This window comes from Eutrigla gurnardus (assembly GCF_963514095.1).
Source record: "Eutrigla gurnardus genome assembly, chromosome: 9".
Lineage (NCBI taxonomy): Eukaryota > Metazoa > Chordata > Actinopteri > Perciformes > Triglidae > Eutrigla > Eutrigla gurnardus.
This window is the reverse complement of record NC_139923.1, coordinates 25,751,014-25,764,029: the sequence shown is the minus strand read 5'-3', so window position 1 is coordinate 25,764,029 and position 13,016 is coordinate 25,751,014. Positions and strand designations below refer to the sequence as shown.

The following is a 13,016-nucleotide window of genomic DNA, read 5'->3' as shown; positions in this document are numbered from 1 at the left end:
GCCAAAAAGAAAAGAAACAAAGAAAAAATACAAAATTGGGAAAAACCTAGCAGCAATGTCTCTCTCCAGAAATCATAATCTGGTTACTCGTGATAATCCACAGACCTCGTTGTGAGTTTATTTTTTTTAAGAAAATGGTTCTTTGAGCAACACAAATATATATTGATATATATTGATAAACATATATATATATATATATATATATATATATATATATATATATATATATATATATATATATATATATATATATATATATCATTATACATTATAGACTGTCCCTTTGACAATCAGATTTTCATTGGTGTTTCCCCACCAAGCTGTGCTTTAACTACTCTTTTATTATTATTATTATTATTATTATTATTATTATTATTGTTGTTGTTGTTGTTATTATTATCATTATGATTATTAACAATAATAGCCTAATAATAACATTGCTGTTGCAAAGTTGCTCCTAATTGGCACCCTGTGCATTGGACACGCCCCTAGGTGCCAACAGTTATCGCAGGTCTCGTGCTGCCTTCCTCGTGCGGCCGAAAATTGGCGACTCAACTTTAAGAAAACAAGACAAACCCGGAAACAGCCGTCTTCGAGGCTCGGCCCGGTGACCGAGGTTTGGGGCGTCAACGAGTCCTCGCGCAGACCAATCGGAGTTCACGGGGAAACTTTGTAAACAACTCTCACGCTGCTTTAAAGCTCTTCCGCTGCGTTTTACTACGAAGAGGAGCGACGCCGCCCGCCTGAGCCCCGACCCGCACAACTACACAAACTCACAGGTGAGACAGACGCATGTTTCTTTTAAATCAAATGTGTGTGTGCTGAGGGCGCGCGGCGAGTGTTTGCGTCCTCGTGACACTCGTAGTAGTAGTAGTAGTAGTAGTGGTGGTAGTAGTAGTAGTGGGGCTGGTACAAAACAGCTGTCACGTAGGCCTATAATAGTGGAACAAGCGAAGGAGATGTTTGTTTGTTTACACGAGGAAGACGGAACGCGTCTCGCGCTACATTGTTGCCTCGTGAGAACACGTAGACGTCAGAAGACGCTTCAATGTAGCGAGCGGCTGTACCTCACGTTAAACGTTAAATAAATACCCGCCTACAAAAACACCCCACTCCGTCAGTCTCCGTCGGAGTGTTGCCGGCTGGTTTACTTAAAGTTTGGCTGCTACGGAGCTGAAAGATTCATTACCGCGTGTTTTTGGCAGAAGTATTAAAACCGTTTATCAGTAGATGGGACTTTAATTCAAGTCGAGAGACTTTTATGGGAGTTGTGATGTCTCCAGCTCAGTGGGAGTGAGTGGTGAGTGAGTAAAAAAAAGGAGAAAAAATCTTAAAATCTTATATTTGTCCTTCCATTCCCTATATATATATATATATATATATATATATATATATATATATATATATATATATATATATATAAGCACTTGCGCCTGACTGAGTAACAGAGCTGTTATTTGAATGTGTCAAAGTGGTAATAAGCATTGCCTAAATGTGACACGAGAAAAATGACACCCCATCAACGACATCACAGGTAGAGGCTGACAGGGGGAAGTGTTAATGTTGTTTTATAAGCTCCTCCAATGCTCTTCAAAACGGTGTTAATAGCTTGTTTTGTTTTGTTTCTTTCCTCCAGAAGAACAAGTGCATTCCTGTGCGATTCTTTCTCACCCACAGTTTTTAAAGTTGTTGTCTTTTAGACCAAAGTGAGCCATCGTGGGTTCTTGAGCTCCAGTGGCCCTGAAAGTGTACTGCACGCTAGAGGGGCCATACTTATTTTTTTTCTTTTACGTTTTTTTTTTTTTTTAACGTTGGTCTGCTGTTTTCTGACTTGCATTGTGGAACATCAACATCTGCATGCTCTGCGTTTCCTCAGCACGCCCACCGTGGCTGAAGGAGGGGTGGAGGAAGAAGGGGGAGGGAAAAGCTTCCTGTCAGGCTGGCTGCGAATCTGAATCGGCTGAAGGTTTGGCAGAAACTCATGTCTGGTGGAGGGAGGGGAGGGGAGGAGGGTTTGGAGGATAGGGGGAGGACTATGCAATCATGATTTTCAGCGCTCTTACTTTCTGTGGAAATGTGACGCATTTCTTTTGAGTACATTTGTGGTTTGTACCGTTTGCAGAGTTTATTTCATCTTGATTGGACCGTGCTCTTTTGTTGGTTTTCTATTTTGATTCTCAGTATGCCTCATGGCCGGTGTGTGTAGTCATCTCTAAAAGCCCTCGGAGAGTGAAACACTTGAGTGCTATTTTTGCCCCCCTCCGCTTTACCAGCAGCTTTTGGCCCCTGGATGTTGTTTTGGATGTGAGCTGGCACTCTGGCAAAATGGGTTAACATGTAAACTGTGAGCTTCAACTTCCATGTGATTTCACCAATATTGGGTAAATCCATGCAAAGACAGAAAAAGAAATGAAGTCACTTATTATTTTTATCTCTATTACTGTCTAAAACTGAATAAATACTGTAGTTTACAACTTTTTAATGCGGCTACCCATTTCCCACAAATTATTATAGATTCCTGAACAGCTGATCCAGGCAAATCTTGAATAATAATGAAACTTTACCACAGTTTGGGGTCATTTAATGTATAGTAACACCGTAAAACCTCCATGTGCCTCATAGTTCCGACACACTTCTGACAAACCAAACTGGATGATGAATCTTCTAACAACACCTGAGCTTGCAGGATGAAGTAAAATCATATTTTTAGCATGCGATGCACGTTGACTTTCTGTCACGTTTATTTATTTATTTGCCGCCTGCTGGAGTTCACCTGAAATCAAAAACCTTAACCTGCGTGACGGTTATCTCAAGTAGTGATGACACCTCGCAGGGAGACGAGTTTGTTTTCATGTCGAGCCGCTCTCTCGCGGCGAAGCAAAGTTTGCCGTCGTACATGCAACACGCTGGCGTCATCGCTTCCTGTCATCGCATCCTAAACTCACACAGACCACCACTGTTTTGGTGGTTTGGTTTGGTTTTTAATTGCATGCAGTCGCGCTGAGAAGTTGCTGTGGATCTGTTCAGTGTCAGAGAGTTAGTGATCGGGCAGTAAAAGGCAAGAAAATTGTGACATTTCCTATAAGAGATTAACATCAGTTATGATTGCGGTGACGTATTTCCATAATTGCGTGGTTCTGCATTTAGTGATGTCCGGGTTGTTCTGAGCCTCTGAGACACAAAGAAAATGGAGAATAAACGCATCATTCTATGGGAAGAACTTCGAGCCAAGGGTGAAAATGAAAGTGTTCTTTACTGGATGACTGCTGGCATGTTTTCAGTGCAGCAGCAGGAGGAGAAGGAGGAGGAGGAAGAGGAGGCTGAGCATTGTAGAATTGGACCAGGATCAACCACAACCATGAGATTTGCATCTGCTCTGCAGGGAGAACATCCTGGCTTGGAGATGCTGATAACTAAATGCTTCAAGAAAACAGTTCCATGGGTTACACATTAAAGCGTCTGAAACTTCGATAATAACAGTTTAGGACAGAGATCTTCAACAGGGGCTCCGGGACCCTGAGGGGTTCCACAGAGTTCCTGTATAGGGTCCCTGAAATTATTTGATCCCATTATTTCACATGAATACAGCCTATAATAAGCAAATATAAATCTTCCTGTTTGTTTAATATTATGTTGAGAAATTGTGTTCCAAAATAGAATTAAAATATGAATCTGTCAACAATTATTATTTTTATGGCTTGGCATTGTATACACATCATTACAAAGTACTTATAGACGGCACTAGGCTGCCCTACACATTATTATTGACCCGGTTTAATAAGGTACACAATTTTATACAATATGTGATAGGGGGTCCTTGGAAACGTTGAACCTCTGGTTTGGGAGTTTGCTTTTACATCACATTCATTAAACACAAATGTCCCCAAAAACTATTTTCAACCATTTTACATACATTTACTCAACTGTTGCAAAGAAGTGTCTCTGTCTCCAAACCAAAAGAATTGAAAGTTTCTTCATAAATCTATGATGCATTGACCACAGAGCAGCTTGTGTATTTCCGCGTACTGTATTTGTTTACAGAGATCAGCAGCTGTGCATTATCAGAAGAAGCACAACGCGTTCCTCCGCCTACTCGCTGAGGCTCGTCGTGTTGTTGTTTTTAGGTGATCAGTGAAGTAGAAGCGTGACACTTTTTTTTTTTTTTTTGTGGTCGTCTTTTCAGACAAGCTGGTTGTCGGAACAGTAAGTCAGACACTACAGCTGTTTTCAGATGTGTCTTGTTGACTGATGGGTGTATCAGCTGCAGTCACGACAATGTTGTGGTACTGAAAATTCCCCTGTGGTGTCGAGTCAACGCATTTCCCAAATGTACTGTTATGTCATGATTTTCTTGGTTTTAAGTGGTAAACAGTGCCACTTTCACTCTCGAACAGAGTTTTAAATGGAAACGTATCTTGCAAATGCGCTCTACATCCGTTAGATACAGCACATGACAGATACACACAGGTACGATAACACACACACACACACACACACACAGAAAATATATTTTAGTTGTGTAGATATATTCAGTTTTACAAATATGTGTGAGACATTTTTCCTCAAAATTGTTTCTTGTTTCAGACACTTTCTATAAACAATGTTTTTAGTATTACGATAGAATAAGAAACATTTCCTTGTTATCATTTTTAATTTGCTTCCCTTCAAATATGATATTAAAACTAGATTAGCACATTCTTATTTCATAAAACATCATTAGGAGTGTTATGTCCTCAGTTTACTGGAACATATTAAAGGTCCGTCATCTCTGCTATGGGATTACCAACAGCACTGGAACAACGGTGACTTTTTTTTATTTCACTGCAGCAGAAACCGTGTTGGATCAAGCTTTATTTCTATTCAGGGTGTAGTTTAATATATGGTGATAAACTGACCTCTAGTGGTCAGGAAAGGTTGTGCACGATGAACTTTCCCATTAACATCACTGCAGCGTTAACATCTATTGTGTCATTAGAGCAGTCGAACGTCATTAACCGAGCCATATTCCCTCTCTAATGTATATTTAATAACTCATAATGTACTCGCACCTGTCTGGTGTGAGTCAATAATAATTTCATTGTTGTATCCAAAACTTTGTTCTTCCATTGCATTCTAATGACAACTATCATATCATTAAACACCACTAGTCATTATCATTTATCCGTAATTTAATTTTATATAATAGCAGTTTAAAAGCGGGAAAACATATTTGTTTTTGGTTAAATCACCTGTTAAAGCATATATGAAGTGTATGACGTTATGCTATAGAATGTGTGCCTCAGATATGACGATCTATGGTCTAAATTTGCAAAAACACATCCAATAATATATGATATTACATGAAAATGTATTATGCAGTAGAACCAATTTCTTTTATACTTCGATTTTTGGAAAAATCCAATTTAGATATTTGGATGGAAGCGTCTCAAGCATGTTTTCTGATGTATTAGAAGACTCTGGCAGTGATAAAGAAACATCAAATTAAAATTAAACATGTGCACCATCACTGAGAAACTGATGGCCCTTTAATATCAACAAATAACACAGCTGTCGTTCTCACACATCACCACTAGAGAGCAGAAAAGTCCCGTTGATGAAATCAGAAATGAGGGTTTAATGGAAACTTGACCTCTGTGTGACTTTCTTACATTATTTGATGAGAATATTTGTGGGCTTCAGTAAAGGGACTAAACGTAATTATATATTTTACAAAAAAGTTACACATTTGTTTACACTGCAACAGAAAAGATCAGTTTTAGGGACGAGAATTGTTTCAAATATTTGGATATAGGACCTGAAATTTAATCAATATAAAAAGAAGACCTAAACTAACTTTAAGATGAATGCACATATTGTTTCGACCTTATCCACATTTTTTTTCATTCAACAAAAGAATGTTCTTATTATAATAATAATAATGATAAATATACTTTTCATATTACTCCGTCACTTTACAGTTAAAACAGAAACCAAACATAATCTTAAATGTAAATGCGTTCTAAAAAGCAGCATTGAAGAAGTTTGCATCAAAACAGAAGTCTTTGATTGACCTCATATCTGATTAAAGTATTAGTATGAAAGATTATGAATCTGATGAAGCATTTCAGGCCGGCTTTCTGGACTTGTGAGTTTTTTATACTACGGCCACAGTATTGTGTATTTAACGCTTGATGCCCGGCCTTAATCAATAATTGTTAACCGTTAAAGTAGTCCTTCCTCTGCCTGGAAGATGATTGCTTCCACACCTCTCTACACAAAATCAATACATATTTTAAAGGTGCTAAATTAGATTCCAGAGCTTTAATATAGCAGCAACAGTTTGCTATATAAAGATACAGAAGAATAGTGAAGCGCTGTGTGCGGTTAGCACTGTTAGCTATGAGCCGCCGGCTCAGCTGTTGCCACCATTGCGAGGCAATAAAAATGCTTCTGATGTTGTATTTAGCAACTTTTTAAAGGCCAGTCATGAAATACACCTCACACTGTCACAGCAAAGATTTAAATTCTGAGTTACCAAATGAAATTGCGTTTTACGATATTCTCCCGATAATCATCAAAATGTGCTTGAAACTCTTAAAATGACACTAAAACCAAGCTGGACCAAGCTAGCTCCCCTGCTCATGCCTGTTTCTCTTTGAACTCTGGCTACGTGGGCCTCCGTAGAGCCCCGTGACCCCGAAATCTGACCTCAACTGGGAAGTTTACACTAGCAAGCAAACCAATCTCGAGTGTGTTCCACAGAGACGATGGATGTGGATTAGATGGGAATGTAGTGTGAGCAAGTTACACACTAGATTGAGTGTAACAGAGAGAGAGACATGACAAAAAGGTAAAAGGGCCAATTAGAGGCACAGATCCCCATTCAGAATATTCATACACAGTAGGAAGGATGTAGTATTTTGAAACTCCAAACATCTCCTTCAGGGGGAAACCCCGCGGTGAAAAGAACTGAGCCATATTGTTGCTCCGGTGTTATTCCTTCATTTTGTGCTCTAAATCTCCTCGTGTAAGGCGGCGGATGGATCAGGATGCCGGGGAGTCACCTGGAGGTTAGCGCTTGTGTGTGTGTGAACCTTATTGCGGTGTACTTTAATTGAAAGTCAACTTCCCTTGTCGAGGCGTTTTCAGTGAAAGGTGTGCTTTGTGAACTCTTGGCGACGCGGAGGACGAAGTCTCAACTGAATTGTGTTCTCACGCATTCAGCAGATGATGGACGTGCAAAGAAAAAGTTCTGAATGTGTGTGTGTGTGTGTGTGTGTGTGTGTGTGTGTGTGTGTGTGTGTGTGTGTGTGTGTGTGTGTGTGTGTGTGTGTGTGTGTGTGTGTGTGTGTGTGTGTGTGTGTGTGTGTGTGTGTGTGTGTGTGTGTGTGTGTGTGTGTGTGTGTAACCTGTTTGCATCCTTGTGTCCTCCAGTTATGCTTTAGATCTGCAGTCGTGCATGAACACAACAGAGTGCACACCCACGCTGCCTCTGAAACACCCGCACATAAACCAATACTACCATCACTCTGCTGCAGAGGTTACAGTGTAGACGTAGTGGACTATTTTCAACTCCAGGGCTACACTGTAAGTTTAGATGGACAAACGTGTGTGTGTGTGTGTGTGTGTGTGTGTGTGTGTGTGTGTGTGTGTGTGTGTGTGTGTGTGTGTGTGTGTGTGTGTGTGTGTGTGTGTGTGTGTGTGTGTGTGTGTGTGTGTGTGTGTGTGTGTGTGTGTGTGTGTGTGTGTGTGTGTGTGTGTGTGTGTGTATATATATCTTCCTCTCTTCCTCAGATTATGTTTTATACTGCACATGCAAACGTTTGATGAGGTTAATTGGTGTTGACATTACGGCTGGCGTAGAAGCTGTATAAATGAAATGTAGCATTGGCGGAGAGACGGTGGCTACACGGGAATATGAGACAGCGTGTGTGGATAGTTACCCGAAGGTAGGGTGTAAATGTTAACCCTCTCTGACAGGCTCTTCACCTCCCGGTACTGAAGAAATTGCTCCTTTCTCCTGCTGGTAATTGGCCTTTTCCCCCTCCGACTTGTCACATTAAGATGAATTACTTAATTTGTGAAAGCGTGTGGTCCTAATCTGCTTAATTAGAACAAATAAATCCACCAGATTGGGGAAAGGACACCACAGAAGTTAGCCATTACCGGCATATCAAGTCAATCCAATTGATTGACTGTGCAGCTGTGTCTTTTTGTTGTTGTAGCACATTTCACATTTGAGGCTTCAGCTTTTCTGTGTGTTTTATTAGCATCAGAAAAAGAAAAAGTGTTAAGACATCCAGACCACAGACGTGTCTGTGTGTCTATATCTGCATCTATCCTTCCATTTGTCTGCGGATGTGAAACCATGGATGAGGAGACAAGGATTCTCCACCAAAAATACCTTTTATTTCTTTCTCCTTCCCACACTTCAGTGCTCACCTGTCTTCCTCTCGACACTCCCTGTTTGACTTTTTTGTCACCATCTTTTTTTCCCTCTCGTGAGCTGTTATTGAAGAGGAAACTTACTGTGATGTAAAGGAGGCGTTCTGGTGTGTTGGAGACACTCCTGGCTTTTGTAGGCTTATACCAATATGGACGTTTGGGAGTGAAAAGTTATTGATTGAGGGTTGTCTGAGCTCTTTTTTTGGTTATGATATATCTTCCATTGCATTGTGTGTTTTATTCATTGACATGAGGCATGCAGGTTTTCCTTTAACAGCCCCATGAAACGGTCAATATTCCTACTTTTCCTATTTTCCAGTTTTTATGACATGGTTTAACTACCAAAGCTCACTTTACATTACAAAATACACACTTCCTAAATACCACTGGCCGTTCTGCCCATCTGCTCCCAGACGTCCCATCACTTTGGGTCTGAGCGACAGTGCATTCTTTGAATCAGCCGCCGGCTCTCTCCTCCTGGCCATCAGGTACCACCGGGCCGCCCCTCTCCAGCTGAACCTCCTGTAAACAAACGAGCCAGCTGTCACCAGAAGAGACATCACCTCCCTACCCTTCCCTCCAATCCCCAGTCTAAACACACAGCAGCCCCCCCCCAACCCCCTCATGCAACTCATAACTTGGCTCGATCCTCCATAACGCGATCAATCCTGCTTAATGATGTCAGAACCGTGCCCCCACCATTTCAACATTTCGCTGATTTACAGTACTGACAGTCGCGACACCGCTTTCCTGGAAAGTAGGGCAAAAGTCATCAAATCTTTATTTGACTCTGGCGTGTGTCACTGTGTGTTTTTGTCTGCATGTATGTGCGATCTGAGAGGAAGAAGAAGAAGAAGCGAGACACTAAAAAATAAGGCAGAGGGCCCAGCGGAGGGGTACCCCGATAGGCCCCCAGAATCCCCCCCGAGCAGCACCCGGCACAGAGGAACAACTATGGCCTTTGTTGGTCACCCCGTGGATCTCACACACAGTTAATATAGACTTTTCCCACTGACTCTGCCAAGAGTCTGAAGTCATTTAATGAAGTGGCGGCTGAGTTTAGAAGGAGCCAGTGTGCTCGCTGCTCGCGCTGACAGAATGGAAAATGTCTGTGTTATGCAGCGAACGGCGAGTGACAAGAGGAGTGTGTTCTGATACTCACCTCTCCTGGACACACACACACACACACACACATGTGACAAAGCAAGACACTGCGATTATACGAGTACGCATGCGTTCCTGTTACGTCTCTTTGACTCAGACAGGTTTGCAACCAGCTGTGATTAGCTCCAACAATACCTCCTACAGTATCCTACTGAACTCCTTACAACTCCAGTGATAAAGTGGCATTTGGTTTTCTGTTTTGTCTCCGTTTGAATCCGAACGTTTTTCTTTTGTATGCATTCAATGTGACTCTGGTAAATTAAAAAAATCTCTCCAGGCCCCTAAACTTAAGAATACTTTTGGCACTCCCGTACTTAAAAATGAAGAAAGAAAGCCTAATTGTTTCACAGAGTCTTTGTTTGGTTCATTTTATGAGAGCAAAACCTCACCTTTCATGTGCATTTGCACGGCTGTCTCTTTATCCACTCTTGCTATGAATGAACAGTATCTCTGTATGTATTTGGTCGTACTTCTATTCAGGCCCCTGTCTTTTCATCTGTCCGTGGGCAGATTGCAGTCTGTTTTGGTGTCCTATTGTGCAGCTGTCAGTTATTTTCGAAACACTCGAGTGTCATTTGCCTCAGATTCCATCCCTTTCAATTCTCGCTTCTTTTTCTATGGCTCCGCCGGCGTACATCTCATTGAGCGTGCATCAGCGGGCAGATTCATTCTTCTCTCCTTCTAAAAGCACATTTTTTTTCTTTTTTTTTTCATAGCAGCCATAAGCCTCCTTTTTAAATCCACGGACAATGTGTTTTTGTCCATCCTCCTCCGTCCTTTTCAGTGGAGAGTGCAGGGATTCTCTCTGACTCTCTCTCGCCCTCACTCTCTCTCTTTCTGAGGGCATCTGGGGGCCTGAGCGTGGTGCTTCTCTTGAAGCCCAATTGTCTGTCCGTAATGAACCATGATGAAAGATAACAGAATGAAATGTAATAATTCACGAGGCCTCGGCGAGGAGCACGTGGCTAGCGGTTGGCCCCGGCCCGCGATAGCCTCCCGCCTCGGCCCCCAGAACACTCGCCCCGCTCCGGTCCAGCAGGCTTGTTGCTCCGTCCTCTCGCTTGCTATTCAGAGTCACTTAACGCTGGAAGGCCTGTCTGTGATCACTGGCATGCCAGAGCATCTCTTTGGGAAACGAGGCAAACTGTCTCCTTGAACCCACCGTCTTCCTGGCATTCCTTCATTCTTCACCCCTCGGCTCTTGTTTTATATGTTTGGGTTTTCTTGTCAGGCTTTTGACTCGCATAGTTGAGTTTGTCAGATGACGGTGGACAATAAATACCTCTTCTGTCGCTGCGTAATCTCCCTCCTCTTTTGTACGTTTTGTCTCTCTTTGCCTGGCAATTTCATCGTGGTTCCAAGAATACAGGGACACACTTTATTTATCCGACTCCAACTCAACTTTTTAGTGCCAGTGCTCCACGCACCTCAGAGCTATGCAGCCTTCTACTTCTAGGGGGCACTGAGCTCCTCGACATGGATATTTGTGGATGGAATCTCTTGCTCAAGGGCACATTGACAGAAATTGTCTGGAGTCATTCTCTCCAGCCTCTCCAGGGATTTGAACCAACATTTTCCCCTTTGGTCACAAGACCACGTCTCTAACTTTTGTCCTAGTTCTGTCCGATTAACGCACTCCATCCATTTGGGAGCTACTGTTTGATTGCAACATTGGCAATCAAGGCATTTAAGAAATGTTAAGAATTCTCTTCGTGACAAGAATTTTGAGGCAGCCTGTGACCTCCCCACTCGGCCCCCTTTATTCAGTAACTTTCCCAAGGGAAGACTAAGGAAGGAAGCTAGTCAGACCCTTCCTAGTCTAGTGTACTGTATCATCAAAGGAGAGCATGTACCTGATTTAACTTTAAGTGCATTTGAAAGGCTGCTTGTGTAGTTTTAGTTTGTGCTGCTCTATGACAAATTGTGTGGTTTGAATGTTGGTGGTTGAAGATGGCAGCGGAGCCTCGGAGGGTGAGGAGACCGAACAGAGACTCGATTGATGCCTCCAGACCGGCAGCTTGGGGTTTTGACGCAGAGTATTTGTGTGTGTTTGTGTACATTCCAGTGTTAACTTCTGTGTGTGAATGTGTGTGTGTGTGTGTGTGTTTGTGTTGTGCCTTCTTGAATGTTGTGCTAATTTTCATAGAGAGAAAGACAATAGCGCGAACCTAAACGCACCTTGGTGCCCAATTCGGAGGCAAAATTAGCATCACAGTCATTCTCACCGTGTCACCGACAATGTGTTGCCATGGTAACACATATCGGATAAAGGGACAACTCTATGTTCTTGTCTATGAGATTATTTAATTTGCTGAATGACATCTGGAGGTCAGATGTCAGCTATGATCGTTTCCTTTATCTGGCCTTATCATGTATCATAAAACACTGGTCTAATGTTACATGGGCACCATCCATGGGTAAGGTTGATTTACAAGTGATTAATTTTTAGAGGAAGACTTTGGGAATGGGCCTACATGAATTTGAGATACAGAATATGTCCCACCAGGTAATCTCATGAACCGGAGGTCCAGATTTGTTAAGATGTTGATAATTCCCCAGACTGATACTGAACTATACACAATGGGGAAACACAAAAATCCAGTCAATGGTCCTCAGAGTCCAATTTGACTCCCAAGTCTCAAAAAGTGTGGTTAATAATGCGATTAAAAACCCCATGGTTCTGGTATTCCTGACTGAGACGGATGGTATCAGAAAATACGGGTCAATGGATATAAATTGAAATGCACTATGTCATATTGAAATGAAACCATGATTTGCTTCAAACAGTCAGACATAAAGGTGGATCCGGTTCTTTTCTGAAAGCAAGAGTTTGATTGACAGATGTTTCCAATGACGGCTTCTTTGACGGTTCGGTGTAACAAACCGTCTGGTGTGTCGAGTTAGAGACTATGTCTTATTTACTGTTTTCAGGGTGTCACAGAGGGAGGGAGGGAGGGAGGGGAAGAGAGAGAGAGAGAGCTGCCAACTTGGCCCATGTGGATGTTGCAGTTGTTTATTCAGATACTCTGATAACACACAGCAAGCTTTCACTGCAAGGCTAGCTGCCATGCAAGAGTTAGTAGCGGGGTCAATGGCAAGGGCGTAGATCATTTTCACTGTGTGCCTGAGAGTGTGTGTGGGTGTGTGTGTGTATGAGTGTGTATGTGTGTGTGGTCTCAACTTTACACAGGGATCCGTCTTAGCTTGAAAAGTAGTGTTGACTAATGCAATGCAATCTTGAACACAGCCCTTTTTTTAGCGGGACGGGCAGAGAATGAAGAAAGATAAAAAACAACCCTGAAGTGAAAGAGAGTCTTACTGTAAGCGTGTGTCGAGTGTGCCAGTTCACCAGTTTGGTGGTCTTCTTCCGAAGCTTGTTAATTAGTGCAGAATGCAGACTACAGTTCTACTGCCAGCGCTGATGAAAA

The 13,016-nt window shown here is 42.1% G+C and overlaps 1 long non-coding RNA gene across 1 annotated transcript in view; it reads left to right on the top strand.

The window, feature by feature from the left end:
• Window positions 1-604: 604 nt before the first annotated feature.
• LOC311018932 overlaps window positions 605-13,016 on the top strand; it is a 73,214-nt gene continuing 60,802 nt past the window's right edge. Inside the window, exon 1 of the long non-coding RNA XR_014597766.1 lies at window positions 605-779. This is a non-coding gene — a long non-coding RNA (uncharacterized lncRNA). The remainder of the gene's footprint in view (window positions 780-13,016) is intronic.